The sequence below is a fragment of the Anabrus simplex genome, chromosome 2, assembly GCF_040414725.1.
Source record: "Anabrus simplex isolate iqAnaSimp1 chromosome 2, ASM4041472v1, whole genome shotgun sequence".
Taxonomy (NCBI): Eukaryota; Metazoa; Arthropoda; class Insecta; order Orthoptera; family Tettigoniidae; genus Anabrus; species Anabrus simplex.
The window spans coordinates 262313659-262336008 of NC_090266.1; the positions used below are offsets into that span (position 1 = coordinate 262313659).

General features: G+C 38.2%; 1 protein-coding gene across 4 annotated transcripts in view; it reads left to right on the forward strand.

The window, feature by feature from the left end:
* Positions 1 to 22350, forward strand: part of LOC136862771 (uncharacterized) — a 142939-nt gene that overhangs the window by 83373 nt on the left and 37216 nt on the right. The window contains exons 2-3 of one of the 4 annotated variants that reach the window (XM_067139014.2): positions 3421 to 3537; positions 14764 to 14973. The exons of 2 other annotated variants lie outside the window; for them this stretch is intronic. The gene's annotated coding sequence lies outside the window, so the exon portion shown is untranslated. The remainder of the gene's footprint in view (positions 1 to 3420; positions 3538 to 14763; positions 14974 to 22350) is intronic. One more of the 4 variants, XM_067139013.2, reaches the window with a different exon arrangement.

A 22350-nucleotide genomic window follows, 5' to 3' on the forward strand; every position in this document is an offset into this window, starting at 1 on the left:
TCTCTTCCTTGGCCTACCACTGCATTCCAATCTCCCATCACAATTAGATTCTCGTCACCTTTTACATATTGTATTAAATCTTCTATCTCCTCGTATATTCTTTCGATTTCTTCATCATCCGCTGAACTAGTAGGCATATAGACCTGCACTATTGTGGTGGGCATTGGTTTGGTGTCTATCTTGACGACAATAATTCTTTCACTATGCTGGTCATAGTATCTTACCCGCTGCCCTATTTTCTTATTCATTATTAAACCAACTCCTCCATTTCCCCTGTTTGATTTTGTGTTGATAATTCGGTAGTCACCTGACCAAAATTCTTGTTCTTCCTGCCAACGTACTTCACTTATACCAACTACATCTAACTTTAGCCTAACCATCTCCCTTTTCAGATTCTCTAACCTACCACAATGATTCAAGCTTCTAACATAACATGCTCCGACTCGCAGAATGTCAGTATCCATCTTCCTGATGATCGCCTCCTCTCGTGTAGTCCCCACCCGGAGATCCGAATGGGGGACTAGTTTACCTCCGGAATATTTTACTCGGGAGGAAGCCATCATCAACACATCATTCATACAGAGAGAGCTGCATGTCCTCGGGAGTTAGTTACGGTTGTAGTTTCCCGTTGCATTCAGCCGTGTAGCAGTATCAACACAGCTAAGCCATGTTGATTATTATTACAAGGCCGTATCAGTCAGTCATCTAGACTGCCACCCTTGCAACTACCAAAAGGCTGCTACCCCCCTTTCGATGAACCATTTGTTAGTCTGGTCTCTCAACAGATACCCATGCGATATGGTTGCACCTGCGGCTCGGCTATCTGCATCATTGAGACACGCAAGCCTCCCCACCGCGGCAAGGTCACATGGTTCGCAGAGGAGGATCCGGGAGATAGTGGGTTCGAACCCCACTGTCAGCAGCCCTGAAGATGATTTTCCGTGGTTTCCCATTTTCACACCAGGCAAATGCTGGGGCTGTACCTTAATTAAGGCCACGGCCGCTTCCTTCCCATTCGTAGGCCTTTTCTGTTCCATCGTCACCACAAGACCTATCTGTGTCGGTGTGACATAAACAAATAAAATAACATTTAGGAACAAAATACAAAAGAAATTACATTTATATCTTTATTTGTTTGACTTCTAGTTATTTTCTTTTTAAGGGTGGTATTTATGCTGCTGTGCCTATTGGGATTTCAAGGACTCTGTCAAAGAAACATGGTAATTACGGCTGGGGTCCGCCTTCAAATGGGGAAGGGCAAAGGGTTAATACCATTCTTTATGCAGCCAGTCCCTGTTATGAATATTGTGAAAATATTGCTCATAGGTTCGGTTGGTTCATGCATTTCAGTGGGCTTGGCAGACTCATGTGACAGCCACTTCTGACCCGGTCAGGAAAGCAACGGGAAACCACCTCACTCATTTCCCTAGTATGCCTCTTCAGTGACTCCCAGGCTGTCAATCACAGCTGTTGTCGGAGCTGTGGCGGATCATACCAGCCTTCCGACTGAATGCCCTACAACACAGATTAGCCATGTAAACTATGAACAACAAAGGTGAAAGATAACAGCTTGTCTAACCCCTGTAAGGACCGAACTCGTACCATCAATTCTCACTGCAGCTCATTTGTCAACATAAATGCCTTTTATTTCTTTTTAATACTCTACCCTGAATCCCATAGTCCCCCAGTATGGCAAATATCTTTTCCTGTGATACTCTGTCATATGCCTTCCCACTTCAGCCCTTTCCTATCCCATCGTTGCCATAAGACTTGTCTGTGTCAGTATGTGATGTAAAGCAACTGTTAAGAAAGATAACCTTCTCTAGATCAAGGAAACTTAAACATAACTGTCAATTCCTCTTGTAGCATTTTTCACTTACATGCCACATACTGAAAATCTTATCTTGACAGCCCCTCTGTGGTCTGAAATCTGACTGGTTTTCATCCAACTTACTCTCAAACACTGATCGCACCCTCCCTTCCAAAATCCCAGTGAATGCCAATGATAGTTGTTGCAATCCTTCCTACAAGCAAGTAGATAGCTATAATTACTGCTGGAATCCAATCAGAAGGAACCTTTTAAAATTCCATGTTTATCTTATTAATCTACAAAGCCATTTCATCCCTGCCTTCCCACTATATTTCATCATTTCAGGTCTAATTTCATCTATTCCTGGTGCTTTATAACAGTGGACTTTATTTACCATCTTTTCCTCTTCCTCGGGCATAATTTTCCTATCTTCATTGTCCTCTTCCCCATGAGGTCGGTTGTTCGCGACGTCACAATAAAGTTTTCTTTTTTACGTTGAGAAGATTTTCAAAATATTCCTTCCACATGTCCACTGATTCCCTGGGATCTGCTGTGAGTTCACTTGATCTTCCCAAAACACTATTCATTTCCTTTTTGCCACCCTTTCTAAGATTCTTTGTTAGTCTCCAGAAAAGTTTCCCTGCCACTTGACCTAGCCTTTCTGCTTATTATCGAAATCCCCCCACGACTTCTTCTTGGATTCGTCAGTTACTTGTTTTGCTCTATTTCTCTCATCTACGTGCAGTTCTCTGTCTCCAACAGTCCTTGGTTAGAGCAATTTCTGATATACCTTCTTTTTGTTTACAAGCTGCTCTCACTTCATCATTCCTCTAAGATGTTCACTTTTTCACATCATTACACATATTTGTTCCTAGGCATTCCCTTGCTGTTTCTACTACTGTGTCCCTGTATGCCATCCATGTTCTTCCTATATCCTGAACTTGCTTACTATCTATTTTTGAAACTTTTCACTAATGTGTACTTCTAATTTCCTAGTCCTGGAGATTTTCTACTCTTATTCGTCTGCAGAATGAATTCACTTTCTCTGTCATAGGCCTAGTAATACTATGTTCACTACAAAGCATACAGTGGTCTGTATCATCAAAAAATTCCCATAGTACGTGCACATTCCTAACAGATTTCCTGAATTCAGAGTCTGTTATGGATCTGGTGCTCTTACAGTCCCATGTGTAGCGGTGAATAGCTTTATATTTGAAGAATGCATTCGCAACTTCTAATTCCATACTAGCAATGAAGTCCAGTAAATGATTCCTATTCCTATTAGCTACCATATTTTCCTCACATTTCCCCATCACCTTTCATATCCTTCAGTTCTATTTCCAGCTGTTGTATTTAAATCACCTAATAACACTATTCTTGCTGTTGGCTCTGACTACTATGTCACTCAGTGCATCGTAAAACTTGTCAACTTGACGAGTAATAATTATGTAAGTTTACAAATTTTATAACATATATTGACAGAGCGGACCCAACAACTAACCGTGATATTTTTCAATAGCCATCAGAGATTGGTTATTTTTTGTACTAAATGCAAATACGGATGGAAGTCAAATCCTTGACTTACTTGACTTATTTCCTTTCATTCGTAGGTGGAACATAAAGCCTAAACAAAATTTCTCCAGCTTGTTCTCTCTACCAGCAATGCTTTCACCTCTCTCCATGTGTTGTTGACTCCAGCTATCTCCCTGTCTATGGATCTCTTCCAGGTAAGATACGTTTTATTTATCCTGGCAAAGTTAGAGATGTACTCCCTTTCTTACACCCAACCAGTTTCTTAACCTAGAACACCCTTAATAATTACTACTCTTAAATTATGCCCAAAAAATTATACCAAGATGAAGAAAAGAGATATGTTAACAACAAAAACAATAATAGTACGAAGGTAATCCCAAGAATAAGGTCTCCTATTTTTTATAAATTCATAGACCTGTTTATATCTACAATGGTTTACATCATTTTACAGCTTGAACATTTAGCTATTTTTCTACATAATCCCCATTTTGGTCGATGCATTTTTATAGACGCTGTAACAGTTTTTGTATGCCCATTTCATACCGGCCCGCTGCCATGCTTTTCAGGAAGTTGTGAGCGGCGCTTCGGGAAACCTCAGGAACCAATGTGCAGAGATCATCCAGGGTGATCCGCCGATCTTCACACATGATTTGATCAACCTTCACGACTGTCTCGATGGAAATTCACGGTCTCCTGCTCCTTTGTTCCTTCATCGTGAATTTCAGTCCAACCGGCTGCATACTCTCTACACCACTTACAAACATTTTTGACATCCATGTACGACTCACCATACACTTTCGTCAATTGGCGATGGATTTCAATCGGTTCTGTACCTTTTGCGTTCGAAAACTGAATAACTGCGTGCACTTCGTACTTGGCGGTAACATCTAACGGGAGCCAAGACTGAGTGCCTCAGTGCGGCGTGTGCATGTTTGTATGCGAGCGCATGAAACACTCTTCACAATATTGTGCCCAACAGCCACACGAACAGAGTTCTGCATTTATTAAAAAAATAGGAGACCTTGTTTTTGGGATTACCCTCGTAATAATAATAATAACCGGACCTAGTGATATTAGGGTAGAATCACAACATATAGAAAAGAAAAAAAAAATCATATATACAAAAACACATTGTGCATTCATAAAAAACATCTGAATATTGAATACTAGATATATTAAATAAAAGAAAATTTCAAAAATATATGAATTTCAAGAAGATACCAAAATATTGCCTTCAGTTTAGAGCCGAAGAGAAGGAACGTGCAAAAAATAGGAAGAAAATTATCTGTGAAGAGAACAGGGATATAATGATGAAAAAAATAGATGTTTTGATATTACAGCTAGATGATTCATTCATGTTTTTCAAGTATTTCCACACCAGCATTTTTAAAAGCTGACAAGGAAACCTTTCCATCTGTAAGTCCCTGATCTGATTGAGATTTGGTACAACGGCTTCAGTAGGAATGCTTTATTCAGCCATATCAAAATTAGATGCCCAGTCATATACACTGCTGTGCAAAACTTAAGGACGAAAGAAACTTTTGTATGTTGCGTCACTGCCAAGCAATATACTGTAACTCGAAACTTGAACTATACATAGGAAGATCTGCTACAGTATAGTATGGTAGGCAAATGAAAGGAATATGAGATGAGACGAACAGAAATGAAACTTGTATACAGAAACAATAAATTACACGCAAGTCACTGTGACTCATGATGGTCCCCTCGACATCACAAAAGAAGGGACATGGTTCTTGAAAGGGTGTGTGATCACCACGGACAGGGATGCATGTTCTGTAACATGTTCCCCTGCTGGCCACAACATTGGTAAGGAGTTCTTGTGGTAGAGCTTCCCATACCTCCACGTGCGCGGTTGACAACTGCTAGATGGTCGTTGGTGCATGTGGACTTCCTGCAATATGTCCGCCCAACATGTCTCACACGTGCTCGATGGGATTTAAGTTGGGGGAACGGGCAGGCCAGTCCATTTGCCTAATATCCTCTTGTTCCAAGAGCTCCTCCACCTGCACTGTTCAATGCGGTCGTGCATTGTCATCCATAAAAATGAAGTCGGGGCCGAATGCACCTCTGACAAGACTCACATGGAAAAGGAGTATACTGTCACAATAACGTTGACCGGTGAGCGTACCTGTTTCAAAGATTTGGAGGTCGGTATGCCCATGCAACATTATGCACACCATAATACTTGGACCACCAAAATGATCATATACGACAATGTTCCTAGGTGCATTATGTGTTCTCACCTCTTGCCAGATGAGAGTATGTCTAAATTAACTACTCAGACTTACTTTGCTCTCATCTGAGGAAAGCATGTGACCCCACCCCTCGTCAGTCCAGACCTGATGCTCTTGCCTCCATTGCAGGCGGTGCCGCCGATGTGCGGGTGTCGACAGAACACAATATAATGGTCGTCGGGCAAACAGACCTCCCCCATGCAGTTGCCATGCCACTGTATAGTGAGAGATTGGGTGCCTTGCAGTCCTGTTAAATGTGGTTGCAATTGCACCCGCTGTTTGACATGAGTTTCTTCTTGCCTGTTGCACAATGTAGCAGTCACCTGCTGCTGTAGTTGATCGTGGTCGACCCCGTCCTCTCCTACGGGCAGCAGTGCCTGTGGTTCGGAATGCTCTCCATGCACGTGAAACAATGCTGTGAGCAGTACCGAACTCCTGGGCTACACTCGTCACACTTCGTCCTTCTTCTAGTTTCCCGATGATTCTTCCCCGTGTGAAGTCATCTAAATGTTGTCTCTGGGCCATGTTGTAATAAATAACACCAGCACTGTGCACCTTAGCAGCTCACTGATTGTCTCACCCTGTCTTGTCCCGTTCCTTCAACTGCCTTGTTCTGTGGTGCCAGCCCAGTTTGGCGCTATAGTCGCGTTCTCCTCACGCCAGGTTTCTATGCATGTGTGGGAGACCTCTGGCAACGTGTTACTACACTTTCATTCATTTCCACTGAGTAGTTGATATGTTATGTTGCTTTATCTAACTCGTCCTTAAATTTTGCACAGCAGTGTATTTAACACCTGTTTTGGGGTGTCAAAGTTTGCTCATTTAAGTACTGCATAGACAGGAGTTAGTGGCAGGAAGCAGGTAGTGGCAGGGCGGCTGGCCAGTTCATGTGTCACGTTTTCACTCTTTCTCTCTCGCACACACATTACTTCCCCACCTATGTCTGTTTCCCGCCGCTCACTCCTCTCTACGTGGTGCTTAAATGAACAAACTTTGACACCCCAAAACAGGTGCTAAATATATTATTGGGTATCTAATATTGATACGGCTGAATAAAGCATTCCTACTGAAGTCGTCATACCAAATATCAATCAGAACGGAGACTCACAGTTGGAAGGGTTTCCTTGTGAGTTGCTTGACTCACTTCTGATGTCCATTGGAAGGATATTCCATTGCTGGGCTGCAACAGCTGTGAATGATTTTGCGTTTGGATTGTCGTTCTGTGTACAGGAAGGGATAAACATATGGTGCTGCAGGATTGTGTGTTCTTGTTATGGTCTGTGGAGAGGTGTTTGATGTGATCATGGAGATAGGGTGGTTGAGAATTATTAAGATTATTATGCAATAAGGAAAGATTATGAAGTGTGCACCGCTCTTGCAAGCGAAGTCGAAGTCCACAGATGAATCCCACACAAACATTCTGATCGCACTAAGTTCCTTCTCCACTCTACTCCTAGGTTGTTGTAAACTACAGTAGAAGTCTGTTATAACGAGAATTCATATTGGCAAACATTTTCTCACTGCAACAGATTGTTGTTAGTCTGTTATAACGAGAATTCATATTGGCAAACATTTTCTCACTGCAACAGATTGTTGTTATATATGATTTTTTCGTAAAATTTGGGGGGAAAACACACGCACGTTAAAATTGGTATGTAACGGCAATCAGTGTGTTCAAAACTTGCGTTTTCGCAGATTATATCCATACTACGGCTTACTCGTTTGTTATTTTTCGAAATCCGTTACTACGTGAAAGTGTATGTTTAATTTCATATTGAAAAAATTATAATATCCCTCCAGAGGCCTCTCTGAAAAACAATCCAGTTTTCTTCAAACCGTCGCCTAACCTAACTGTATATATATCATGAAAGCATATTTCAAGCGCACCTAGAGAAATGATAAACCCCTCACTACAAATTTACATGTGAACAGTCTTTCCGAAATTTAACTAGATGCAAGAAAATATAGACTATCCTCTGAATTAGCGATAAACTCTGCTGTATCTTGAGGTGTATTGCATTCTTACTTAATTTCAGTATATAACATTAAAATTAAGTGATCGTTTACTTCAGACTATATTTCTAACGAGTTAACAACTGCTATCGGCCACATCATTTAGGCTTTATTACAAAAACGTATTATCCTCTTTCATTTTAAGTTTTCTTTTTAGAGAACAGCAGATGACGGGTAATACTAATCGACTCTGACATTGCTAATACCAATATAAATGGTCCGTTATTGGACATTATAAATTTTCCAGCTAACTCATTCCTGGTTGCCAGCATTTCGCCCTCGTGTGCTAGGCTGGGCTCATCAGTTGGTACCTAGCACACCTACCAAGACACTGGCTAGTGCATACCATGGAGGCCACTGCATAGGCTAATTGTAGCCACCGGCAGTGCCAATGCACTATGAGAGACTTTGTCTCATTATCAAAAATTGATGCCTGCTTGGCCATCAGATGATATACAAAGTCTCTCATAGTGCATTGGCACTGCCGGTGGCTACAATTAGCCTATGCAGTGATCTCCATGGTATGCACTAGCCAGCGTCTTGGTATGTGCTAGGTACCAACTGATGAGCCCAGCCTAGCACACGAGGGCGAAACGCTGGCAACCAGGAATGAGTTAGCTGGAAAATTTATAATGTCCAATAACGGACCATTTATATTTGTATTATAAATTTACTTATTTGGAACAAATATTTCAGATTCCCTATGGGAATCAACATGTATATCATCTGACATTGCTGTCGAATTACAAGTAACTATTCTCATATTTGAGCCCATATTGAAATTAAATGTTAAAATACAAGTGTTTATTTATAAGTTCACCTATTGTACCAAAGATGATCGATCGCATTTTGTGGCAAATGTTTGTTTTCTTATTCAAACAGCATCACCTAACCTAACTTAACTGCATATGTGCCATGAAAACATATTCCAAACGCCAGTAGAAATGTGATAACCTTCTCGCTATAAATTTAGATGGAAATAGCCTTACCGAAAATTGACCAGACGCGAGAAAATATAATCTAACCTCAAATATCAGTGATGCACTCTGCTATATCTCGAGGTGTATCACATTCTTATTTAATTTCAGTGTAGAGTAATAAAATCAGGCGATTGTTTACTTAGTCTTTATTTCTATCGAGTTAACAACTGCTATCGAACATGTTATTTACGTATTTATTATGAAAACATGTTCTCTTTTATATGTGATTTGTTTTTTTTTTACGGATCAGCAGTTGACGAGTATTACTAATAGACTCCAACATCGCCTTCGAATGTCGACGAGGGAGCTCGCAAACGCACATAGCGAGAAAATGATACCGTACCAAAGATCTCTCTCATATTGTGACAAACATTTCAAGCGCCAGTAGAGAAATGATAACCTTCTCCGTATAAATGTACATGATAATAGCCTTTCCGAAGTTTAACCAGACTCGAGAAAATATGAACTAACCATTGAAATCAATGATGCACTCTGCCATATCTTGACGTGTATCCCATTCTGACTTAATTACAGTATTTAGCATTAAAATTAAGCGATCGTTCGCTTCAGCCATTATTTTTAACGAGTTAACGAGTTGGACACGTTATTTGCGCATTTATTATGAAAACATGTTCTCTTTCATTTACATTTTTTTTTACGGAACAGCAGTTGAGGGGTATTACTAATTCGACTCCGACATCGTCTTCGAATTGCAAGTAATCAGCTTCATTTTCCGTATCAAATTCTAATCACAGAAACTTACAATAATTGAAAATCTTCCACCTTTTTGATACTTTTTATTTGCTTTTTAGTAAACTAATTAATTACAAACAGTACATGTTTCGTTCTTATTTGAGAACATCTTCAGCTCTTGTATAGCTTAGGTGAATCACTGAGTTTTGAGTACATTATTTTCAGGTGCCTTGTTCCTCTTAAAAATTATTTGAATATAAATTGAATTAAAATGATATTAAAACAATGTGGTGGTTAAAACAAGAAGAAATAGTAATTACCAAAGCTGATAAGAGGGGGACAATAGTAGTTTTAGATAAGGAGGAATATATCAGGAAAACGGAAACTTTTTTCATCAATAGCACTTTTTCGGAAATAGATCGAGACCCATACGAATAATACTCAGAAAAAGTTAAAAACATTACTAAGAAATGCAACCTTCATTTTAAGTGAACAAGATGTCCAGAAACTGATTAATATGAATCCCCATTTTCCAACTGCAAGGGCCTTACCCAAGTTACATAAAGAAGGAATACCTATAAGACCAGTAATAATCTTCCGCAGCAGTCCTACTTATAAAACATCGCAGTACGTACATACATTCCTAACCAATCATTACATTTTTTACAACAAAGCACCAATAAAAAATTCTGTAGATTTTTGGAACGTACTCAAGAACTTTAAATTAACACCACATCAAGTAACATGCTCCTTTGACATCAAGGACATGTATACAAATATTCCAGTGGATGAAACAATAACAATTATCAGGAAGAATCTAATAGAACACAAGCAACTCAGCCTACCAGAAATAGAAGATTTCATTAATATACTCAAATTCGTTACACAATTATTTCACTTTCAATAAGAAGATACATAGACAGGAAGGCCTCCCTATGGGAGCTCCCACTTCGGGCATTTTAGCCAATATTTATCTTGATTATCTCGAACATACCAAAATAATAGGACAAATAGAGGGTCTCAATTTATGGATACACTTTGAAGATGACACTTTTGTAGTAATAGATCGTACAGTGAACAACAGTGAAGATATCCTCAATAAATGAAATACATTGGATTCTAGAATAAAGTTTACAGAAGAAAAAGAAGGTTCCATAAATTTTTTAAGTATAAATATAACATGGAAAAAGGAAGAGTTTGTTTTCAAGATACACAGAAAACTCCCATTACAATAAAGAACTACTCATTGCATCCGGAATCATAAAAAAGGTCAGCTTACTACAGTTACATATATAGACCATTTAATATACCCCTTACACACACGGAACAAGAAAAAGAACTGCTCTTTATCCGTAAACAAGCCCAATACAACGGATTTGAACTAAATATGGTAAACAAATTAATCAGAAAATTCAAACAGAAGTTTCAAACTAATCTAACGCCCGAAATAAAAAGGAAAGATAAATACGCCAAGTTCACGTTCAACAACCCTAACTTATATACAGTAACGAATTTGTTCAGAAAATATAACTATAAGATCGCATATTCAACCAGTAATAATACAAAGCAAAAATTCTTTAATTACAATAGTGTTAATTCCCTAGGAAAAAACAAACATTCAGAATCAGGAGTTTACAAATTGAAATGTCATCAGTGTGAAAAAACTTATGTTGGGCAAACAGGGTGCAGTTTTGTTGTAAGATACTTGGAACATGTCAGTGCTAAAAGGCATAAAAAAAATTCCGCTATGGGCCAACACATGAATAAAACCGGACATCAGTTCACAACTGTAGAGCAGGATTTAACTATATTATGTAAAATAAACAAAGGAGCTCTTCTAAATACGTTAGAAAATCTATATATTTATTTAGAAAAAAAAAGTAATCAGGATGATAACCTGAATGGTATAATTGACAATAGGAACCTTATATTTGAAGGGATATTATCAAATTTTGAAACTTTAGGCAAAATAAACAACACAGACAATAAAAGGATGAATAAGAACGAGCCTCCGCCATTTCGCACGTCCACTTCCCCCACCCGTTCTAAAGCCGAAGCCGTGACAGTAAGCGACACGCCTCCTCCCCTCTCCACAGCCTTGCCTGCCCGGAAGATGGAGCAAACGTTGGAACACTCACATCATTATTATACAAGACGTAAAGCAGCTTCAAACGTAGCTCCTCCAGGGTCACGGTAGAATTGGAGTCTGACAACAGTAAGGTATGGAACCATTTTATACATTAAGTTACTTTGTAAAGACACATGTATTCATTATAAAAGCAAATCCCTATTCTTCTCATTTCATTTCAGAAATTGAGACTAAGCTCCCTTCTCAATTAGTGAACAGCAATCAGCTTCAAAGGTCCGCATTAAACTCAATTTAAGACACATTAAGTAAGCTCAAAATAAATAACAGCCAACCAGGAAGGAGTGAAAGAAGTGAACATTCAACAATATTTAGAACAGTGTCAAGGAGTCATAAATTTTAAAAAACCTTTTAACTGAAAGACAAACAGATATTTTTTTAAGTGTAACAGACTTTGAAACTTTTAACAACTACTATTCAAATAAATAGATATAGTTTTTTAAGTACGCTAACTATGTATTCATCCTGTCTTATTTCACCAACCCATTAACCATCACATTGTTTTAATATCATTTTAATTCAATTTATATTCAAATAGTTTTTAAGAGGAACAAGGGACCTGAAAATAATGTACTAAAAAACTCAGTGATTCACCTGCTATACAACAGCTGAAGATGTTCTCAAATAAGAACGAAACCTGTACTGTTTATAATTAATTAATTTGCTAAAAAGCAAATAAAAAGTATCAAAAAGGTGGAAGATTTTCAGTTATTGTAAGTCTCTGTGATCGTCTTCGAATGTCGACGAGAGAGCTTGCTAGCGGACATAGCAAGGAAACGATACTGAAAATGATGGATCACGTGCAATATAATCTCTGGGTGCATAAATATAGGCAATGAAAAATATCGCGCATGCTTGATCACTCATATTAACGGATGTGTCAGTGATAGGGCTCTCGCTGTAACTGAAGGATACTACACAGTTTAATATAGGAATGTCGAAGGCACAGACAAAAACTGTTGTAACGGGGTTCTCGTTATATGCCGTACTTGCTATAGCGGACTTCTACTATATATTGCAGTGATCAAAATGAGGTAACGCAAGTGATTCAACAAGAATTTTCTTTAGCCTGAAAGGAAATATGAATTTAAATGTACTGAGACAGTGTAGCATTCTGTATATTTTTCTGCACACAGATACAGTGTGGCCAGACCAGTACCGATGTTTATTAAATATTATACCAAGATTCCTTACTTTTTGGCTATACTGTATGACAATGCCGTTTATGGACAACTGTTGTAACGCTGTTCGATTGAGTTTGTGAGGAACACCACGGGTCTGGCGTTAATAAATACTCAAAGTATTGCCTTAATCCTGGAACCGGAGCGGTTTACCTTCAAGCGGCAAGCATGTAGGCGAGTTTTGCAAGCAACTTTTAAAAAATTCATAAAAATATTGTTTTTCAGTTTATTTTCATGTATGACATGTCATTTTATTCAGAAAAGGACGAAGATTACTATAGTAGGAAATTAAACTTACTAATTTAATATCCTGAAGCAGTATGGGCGAAGTATTCAACACACGCTATGTATTCCAAAATAATCCGAAAGTTCTGGGCAACGTGTACGTAAAAAGTAACATTATATGAAGATTTTACTATATACAATATTTGCAAAATTTTATGCTGATTAAAAATATGTGGAAAGGTTTCACTGCATTGAAGTACTGTAAAGTAAAATAGAACTGAAATAACACAAAGCACATCGCACCAAAACGTGAGTCTACTTAGATTCATCCTCGCTACTTTCGGGGTGGCTCCTCTTTCTTCCTGCTTTCATAGGCCTCCAAAAATGTTTTAATTTATGGTAGTACTGTTTGTGGACACCACAATTACATCCTGGGCACCAGAAGTGGGTACGTGACTTTTCTCCGCAGTCGAACAGACAGGGTACAACCGCAGTTTTTTCCCTGGGAGGCGTACCAGCTGACGTCCCATTTCTCCTGAAAGTCCAGGTGGAATGTTTTGAAGAGTTTCTTCATCTACAAGACCTTCGACAATACTAACCATAAATTCCTCATGTTCAAGGGGTTTGTCGGTGTTCAAACTAGAGTATGTAGGCATCAAAAATTACCATTACCAACAGGTTATAGAATATTTATTTCCAGTCGATACGTTTTAGTGACATGAGTTTAGAAAAATATGGAAATATTTGCGATTTTGAAGTGAACCACTATTTTTCAATATTGTTATTAGGGTTCAGACCCATATTTATAACTAGAAAAATGTTTTTTTATTTTTGATACTGTAACGTCAACCCATCTTTGCAGACGAGAATACGGACCCATATTTCCAGAATTCGTTTTATTTCGAATAATTCCCTGTGCGTATTTATTAGTTTCAGTCACTAAATGATTCCAGATAGCATTGGAGAAAAACAAATAGAAATATGTTAGAGGAGGACTGTTTCCCGGAGGGCAATTTCGTACACCCGCGTTTCAAACCTTGAACTTCTCTTCCACATTTATTTTTGGCTCTGGAGGATAAACTCTTGTCCACTTCGGTTCTGTTTGATCAACTGCATTACCGTCATTATCATTATCATCAACAGTGGCTGGTTCATGGTGTTCCACATCATCGTCAATATCAGTATCAAAATCACGTAGCCTAGGTTCATATAACTCGCTACTACCTGACGAATTATTGTCAAAATCATCGTCAATTCCTTTTAAAAATACGTCGCTATCACCTTCACCGTCCAAATCAAACAAACATTTACGAATTTAACTACTTCCTGACAATTCAATAATTTTGCGCCACGAAAGGAAATGCACATCGGACAAGCACAACAGAATGATAGTCTGCAAAGCATTCTCGTTTTTCCACGTGTATACCACACACACTGTCACACTAAACTACTTCAGAATTATGCTGTATTATAGAGTAGAGTTTCCTCTTCAACATGATGCAAGATATGTCATAATGATGTTGAATGTCAAGGCGCTATCTCGAAATTAGTCAGCGCTGGCGTAATGCATCTCGATAGCGACTCTGCCGGTTGAGTAACAGGGAAATGAGTCGCGATCGCGACGACTGCCGGTTCCAGGGTTAAAGCATAAGTAGTGCCTTAAAAATTACCCAGTACTCTCTTATTTCAGTTGAATAAAGACAAGTAGATCAAGAAGTAAGCTCTTAAACATTTTCTAGGTAGCAAAAGGGCATACTTATTTTTACTTATCCCACTTTGGACATGGCAGGACTTGTGAATTGTTTGCTGTGCATTTTTACAAAACTAGCAGATGTTTACAGTAATAATAATGTTACTGATTTTTATGATCCACTAACTATTTATACAGTTTTTGGAGATGCTAAAGCGCCAGAAATTTGTCTCTCAGGAATTCTTTAACGTGCCAGTAAATCTACTGACATGAGGCTGACGTAGTTGAGCACCATCAAATACCATCGGACTGAACCAGGATCGAACCCACCAACTTGAGCTCAGTACGCCAGCGCTCTACCACCTGAGCTGCTGAGCCTGGCAGATGTTTGCAAGACAACTTGGATTTTAGAGGAAAGCTTGGACGACGGCTACAAAGAATATCCAGGTACAATCGAGACTAGTGACCTATATCAAAGAGGCATCAGGAAGCGTTATGAAATAATGGAGATACTTGGTTTTCACCACATTAAAAATACAAACTGCCAGTGTAATTACCTTGAAATTATGCCATGATGTGCCATAATATAGTTTAGTATTAATGCAATGCAATAACAATAATAATTGGAAGTTGAAAACCTACAACCTGTTTTCCAGTCTTTGACTGGGTCAGGGATGTAATGAATGAATCAGATATAGGCTGTTATTACGATGTGGTCGCCACTCCCAAAGTGATTTATATTAATGAGTGATAGATGCTATGAAATGAGTATGGAGAGTGTTGCTGGAATGAAAGATGACAGGAAAAACCGGAGTACCCGGAGAAAAACCTGTCCCGCCTCCGCTTTGAATAATATAATATAATAATAATAATAATAATAATAATAATAATAATTGGAAGTTGTGCACTGCAAATTACATGAAAACAAAATATATGTTGTACCAAGAGTATCTAATAAAATAAAGTACCCTGCAGGCCAAGAAAATATTTTGTGACATGAAAAACATTTAAAAAACATTGAACAAAAATAAGCAATTTAAAAACAGAAATAAAATGAAAAACAATAACGTTACCAAAGTATGTACATGTGTGTAAGCATGCATGTGTGTGGGATACTACGTTGGTACCCTATGGACACAAACACTTCCTTGCACACACTTGCGTATGGATCTTAACACGTTTATTTCCATTTGTTATTCTGTATTTGTTTAACTTTTCTTTCTTGACAAAGTACAAACTGCTTTATTTTTATTTAAATACAGGGTACTTGTACTTCATTTTTTATGATATATGAAGGAAAATTGTCTAATTGTATTTGCCAAAGGAAATTTCTAAACACAGGAACATATAAAAGTACATCAAAGGAAAGTAAGTCAGTAAGAGTAAATTAGTATAAACAAGGAACACAGTTACTATACTATTCTTAACATAAATGTTACAGGTTGATGAATTCTTGTAGATCTTGTAGTATGCCAGTATCCAGTCACATCTCACAATTTATAGCTGATGGCTGAAGGTTGTGATCAATCAGTCTCCCAGGTGGCAGATCCTAGCCTTATCTTGAATGATTTCAAAGAAATTGAAAATTTATTGAACATCTCCCGTGGTAGAGCAGTAAGTCTTTGAATAACTAGTTCTTCCCTTTTGACCTGTAATCTAACAAGGTGTAATTGTTCTAGAACAAGACACTGCAGTTCTTGAGTTGATAATTTTTTGGTTTCTTCTGTTTCCAGCTTGAATTTTTTCCTCAACAGTTTCTTGTTTATTTGTTCAGTGCTTGCAGTTGAAGAAAGTCTTGAGACTCTCCCTTCTTCTCTTCTATGGATCCAGAACATGCAGCACAAGTACCTGGAATTCTCTTGAAAACCAGACTTTGTTCAGTATCTAGAAGTTCTAAAAGTTGTTTTTTCCCATTCATGTTATTTAATTTTTGTCTTTTTCATTCTTTGCTTATGTTTTCTTATTATTGAGAACTTTCTTTCAGTAATAATTTTCCCTGTGTTCTTCACAAATTCCTCTGTAATATCTTTCCATTCTTTTTGTTTAGCCCGTACCGTTCCCGGTGACGTTGGTTAGTGTAAAAAGAACTGTGGGTTCTTTAAGCAGCTTGATAAAAATCAGATTGACATAATTAGTCTTCATTTGAATTGCAGCAACTGACTATGGGATGTCAAGCTACACTGATGGGGTTTTACCGAGATGGTCCAGTGAGCTCTCACTAATGGGTTTGGGAAGAAAGAGTTTATTTGACCTGAAAAACGTTGGTTGAGTGATTAGTTGATGGATGACCCGAGTTGACTGACTGCTACGACAGCTACATAATTATACTATATTTAGAAAAGTACCTGGGCTCCCTGAATTTCCTGTAGAAATAATCACTGCAATTAATGAGTTATCCATGTACAGGCAACAGAGGTGCAGGATTGCAAGTTATTGGAAACTAAATTTCGTAAGTGTGTGTTAACACAAGTGGACGTATTCAAACAAGGCATGTTCTGCCAATTTATTTATAGTTTCCTGAAGAGTCAGGCGGAGTGGCTCAGACGGTTGAGGCGCTGGCCTTCTGACCCCAACTTAGTAGGTTCGTTCCTCAGTCTGGAGGTATTTGAAGGTGCTCAAATGCGTCAGCCTCGTGTTGGTAAATTTACTGGCACGTAAATGAACTTCTGCAGGACAAAATTTGGAATCTAGGCATCTCTGAAAACTGTCAGAAGTAGTTAGTGGAACGTAAAAAAATTACACTTATTATTAGTATCTTGAACGCATGCCATGACCTGTCCAAAGACGCTGCCTCCAGTAGCCGACATTTCCAGTATGTTAAGTATTTATACTTACTATGCAAGTAAATACTTGGTATATATTAATCAGCTTAATCACTAGGGAAAGGATTTTAAAGTGGAATGTATTGTCAGAAAAGGGGAGGGGGTTTCTGAAAATACATACAAAAAGGTGTTGATAAAATCACTTTATCAATGTTAAAACCAGTTACGTGAACTTTCCTTATCCCATTTGCTGAGTTCTAATAATTAATAAACCTGTTATATTGGATTACACACATCATTTCAATGTTTTTTGACAGTAAGTCTCTGGTGCTTTGATTTCAGTAGAACCTTATGTAGAGAGAAACTTTAGTTGACATATACAGAAACCAGTGGAGCATATCTTGTCAGCACTCATAAAGGGAGTTCAGTCAAAGTTGCAAAGGTTTCCACATCTGGATTGTTCTTCAAATTGAATTCAAGTGTGTCTTTAGCAACTCCATCAAGGTTCTCCTTAACACTCATCAACTTCTTCCACTCTCTGAATCACGTCAGGCAAATACTTGTAGCCATGCACTGCAAAAGTTCCAACTCTAGGTCTTTGTTGTTGAGTAATTGTTGGACCTGCTTGATGGCTGCTGCGTCCGCTGAGTCTATGGCATATATGAAACATTTGATTATATCAAAAATTTTGCCCAAGAAAACTGTGCCTCTTATCCAAGTACCCCACTTTGTGGAGACAGCAAACTGTGGAAGGTGGAGCCCAGTCACTTTGTGGTGCAAAACTTGATGACTGAGAGCCTTTATGAGAGAATTTTCTTCAGAGCAGCACTGAAGTAATTGACTCTGCTGTAATTCTCCCTGATATTTTCACAAATACGGTGTAGTCCATGTGCAATACGTCACTTGGCCAACGTTGGGGTGCATGCCTTTTGGCAAAATTTTGTGTGTGAAAAATACCTTCTGGTACTGACTGGTGAAACACTAACACAGCCAACAGGTGGAACCGTTAAATTCATCCCAGTGCTAACTGAACTTAGTTTAAACTGTTGTAGTATCATTGTTTAAATTTTAATTTGATTTCAGAGCTGCAGGTTGGCCATTCTTGCTGGGATATGAATTACTGGTGGATATATATTTATTGTCTGTTGTTGCCTACCGATTAACAAAAAATTTATAAATCTGTTCAAAAAGAGAAAAAAAATCTGTCTAATCTTTTAAAAATGCAGGTAAAAGTGGGTGGAAAGGTGCTGAAGCATGAAATGGAAGGTAAAAGGTGTCAAGATGTAGTAATCTCAAAAAAAAAAAAGGTGTAACAAATTTTGTTTATATTGCTTCATGTCATGTCCCCAAATACATATATTGACTTATCTGTATGAAAATAGAGATATTTTTTGAAATATGCTGCACCTTAAAATCCTTTCACTGGTAATCACTTGCCAGGATTTACATATTTTTAGGCAAAAGACCCACTGTCTCTTCACATGTTTCAAAAAAGGGTTGCTTGACTGTGTTCCAATTAGTATTTAACTTTTCATCTCATTTTTTAGCAGAGGCATCAAACCTGTTCTTCAATTGTGTCTTGAAGTCATTTAGGACTTCCGGTTTTCCAAATTTCCCTGAATTGAAGAGATTCATTTGTACAGCTGCCTGTTTTATTGGCGCTGCCACCTTCAATCTAAAATCAGCAATCCTGAGGTGATGGTCGCGCCGTACATATGCTCCATGTTTATTCCTCACATTCAGGAGTAAATGTTTCCAACTTTTGCATATTGTCAAGTGGTCAATTTGGTTTTCTGTCTGGAGATCAGGTGATGCCCTTGAGATCTTGTGGCAGTGCTTGGGTGGAAACAGTGATCCACCTATAACCAATCCGGAATTACTGCACAGGTCTATAAATCTCTGGCCATTATTATTTTATTTTCTTATACTATGTCTAACCATGATGATTTCTCTTCCTTTATTTTCACTACCAATTTTTGCACATTTACATCTCCCATTAATAGCACTATGTTCTTTTTTGTTCTTGTCAGTGTTGATGTCAGCCTATCATAAAACTGCTCCTCTTCTGCTAACTCTGTTGGTGCATAGCACTGTACTATGGTCACATGTCTTTTTTCTTTCATACAGTAATTAAAGGAAACAAAGGCATGATATGGAGGGAATATGAAAATATTGTTGTTTGCAGATGACATAGTGATCTGGGAAGTCAACAGTACAGAAGTGCAAGTCCAACTAGAGGCTAATGGCAATATTGGGGATCATGGTATAAAAATCATTGTGGAGAAGAGCAAAGCAGTGGTGATGCCAGGAGGAGAAAGAGAATGATAAGTAATCATTAGTATCAGGGGACAAAACCTTGAGGTTGCTGAATACTTCAAATATTTGGGAAGTGAAATTATGCAAAATGTAAGGTTGGATAAGGTGATCATCAAAAGGGTTCAAGCGGGAAATACGTTCTACCAGAACGTAAGGAACCTGGTGTGAAACAGAGAAGTTCCTGTGAAATGTAAAGAGATAATGTACAAGATTGTACTATACCGCTATATTAACCCCTTAGCCCCTTAACCCTTAAAGGCGTCAACAGCTGTCGCACGAGTATTGGGTTTGACGTCTTTAGGCGTTATTGTACTTCTAAATGTGTTCTTACGTAGGGTTAGCTTCCTATAGGCGTCTTGACTATTCTTAATCACTTCTGCCATCTACTATCATAATTTAAAACAAATTACATTCATATTAGATGTGATTATTGCTGTCCTATTCATTTCTATCCGGTCTCACGCCAGTCGGGTAGTTCGCGCCTAGGTGGCAGTCCAACAGCTGCCACGTGTTGCCTCGTGCGGTCCGCGCCTTATTCTTCGTAAATAATTTGTGTATATGCAAATTGAAATAACTAAATTTGCGAGTTGTTGTCATCGTTGTTGTTGTTGTTACTACGATGCAGTTGTTCTGCGAACTCCATTGTCCATGTTCTGATAACTTTTTGTAAATTGGCCTGTATATGATGGTAAACTGTTCCACGTGACATAATGGCTTGGTTAGGAAAGACATTGAATTATCTGAGAATCCGCCTACCGGATGTAGGAATCGCTCAACAAAACGTTGTGTTGTGTGCCTGTCAAACCAGAGGCGACGGGAAACTGTCTACTACTGTGAGGAATGTGATGTAGCACTTTGTGCTTGCCCTTGCTTCCGTATTTACCACACTGTGCGCAATTTCTGAATGACCTATGAACCAGAAAGTATGTAGAACCTATTGATGCATATCTGAAAACTTGAAAAATGTCATAATAATAAGGAAAGAAACACTTTTTAAATTCACTTTTGTATGAACACACTGTGTATATTTACGGGTTTACAAGAAAGACAGTAATAACATAATGCTATTGAATTTCTACTATATCACTCATAATTTAAACAAATCAAGTAAAATATATTTTTCTGTTGAGTATTTACATCTACACCGGCCTGTGGTGTAGGGGTAGCATGCCTGCCTCTTACCCGGAGGCCGCTGGTTCGATTCCCGGCCAGGTCAGGGATTTTTACCTGGACCTTAGGGCTGGTTCGAGGTCCACTCAGCCCACGTAATTAGAATTGAGAAGCTATTTGACGGTGAGATAGCGGCCCCGGTCTCAAAAGCCAAGGGTTGTCAAATCAGAAAAGGCAATCCAGAAGACAGCATAGGAAGCTAGAATCAGGAGAGGAGAGCTCAAAAAAGAAGAAAAGAAAATTAGGAACTAAAAAAACAGGTTCGGTATGAATATTTTAGCTGTATATACCAAAGTAAATTTCAGGGCAGCAAAAGTTTTTGGAATTTAAAATAGTGTTACGTATAGTGAAATTATCATGTTAATTATAACCTTGTAGGTTCCAAACTTTAACAGTAAAGAGTATACGTAAATTTTAAGGCATTTTCAATTACTCCAAGTACAAGTCCCCTTATGTAATTTAGAAGTAGCCTACCTATCACATTCCGGGAATAGTGTAGTTTACATACGGTCAAATTTGCTTATTTAATATGTAGTACCTACATAACCTCACATAAGTTAATATCCACAATTACCTAGGCCTGCCTTTGTAATATTTTAGACACTGTCCATGGTATTACATTTACAATTAAAAGGTTTAGAAATTGCACTTACCTTTCTATGTTGGGAATTCAGATTGAACTCATCAGTGATTTCCTGCCATTTCTTTTTCTTCATTGAAACGGACACTACGTCCGGTTTCTTATTTTCAATGATGTCCCTATATTAATGCCAGTTCCTTTATATACACTTTCTCATCTGGTGTAAAGTACAATCTTCTTTTTTACTTTCTTCCATTTCAGTCAAATTCTAAGGACAGTACCAGTACTTACAAAAAGCAATGCAAAGACTGCCGTCTGTTTATGCATGGAACAGCTGTGCACACAAAGTATTACGTTAAAATAATTACGTCAGACACCTAGGTCACTAGCTTTTAACTCATATCCAACTTAGTCGAGTTGAAGTTCGTTTTGTCTCCGAATACAAATACTTAACTTCAAGTGGCCTAGCTTTTTACTTCACTAAGTTAAGTTGAAGTGATGTCTCTGAATACGGCCATTAGTCACCAAGTTTCTCAACACCTTCCATCGTGGTACCAGTTTCAATATGTCCTGTTCATAGAAGTCCAATTTGTTGGAGTGTGGCCATCTGCAGACTGCTGATTTCACTTCCTCATTTGTCGCAAAGTGTTGGCTGGCCAAGAATTTCTTCATCGGACCAAATGGATGTGGGTTGGGATATAGTACCATATCTGAAGTACTTATTTTATTATTGTTTGGTTGAAGGATCTATACCAAATGAATGCAGAGTTGGTATAGTTTCCCCTGTGTATAAAGGAAAGGATGATAGACATAAAGCTGAAAATTACAGGCCAGTAAGTTTGACATGCATTGCATATAAGCTTTGGGAAGGCATTCTTTCTGATTATATTAGACATGTTTGCAAAATTAATAACTGGTTCGATAGAAGGCAGTTCAGTTTCAGGAAAGGTTATTCCACTGAAGCTCAACTTGTAGGATTCCAGCCAGATATAGCAG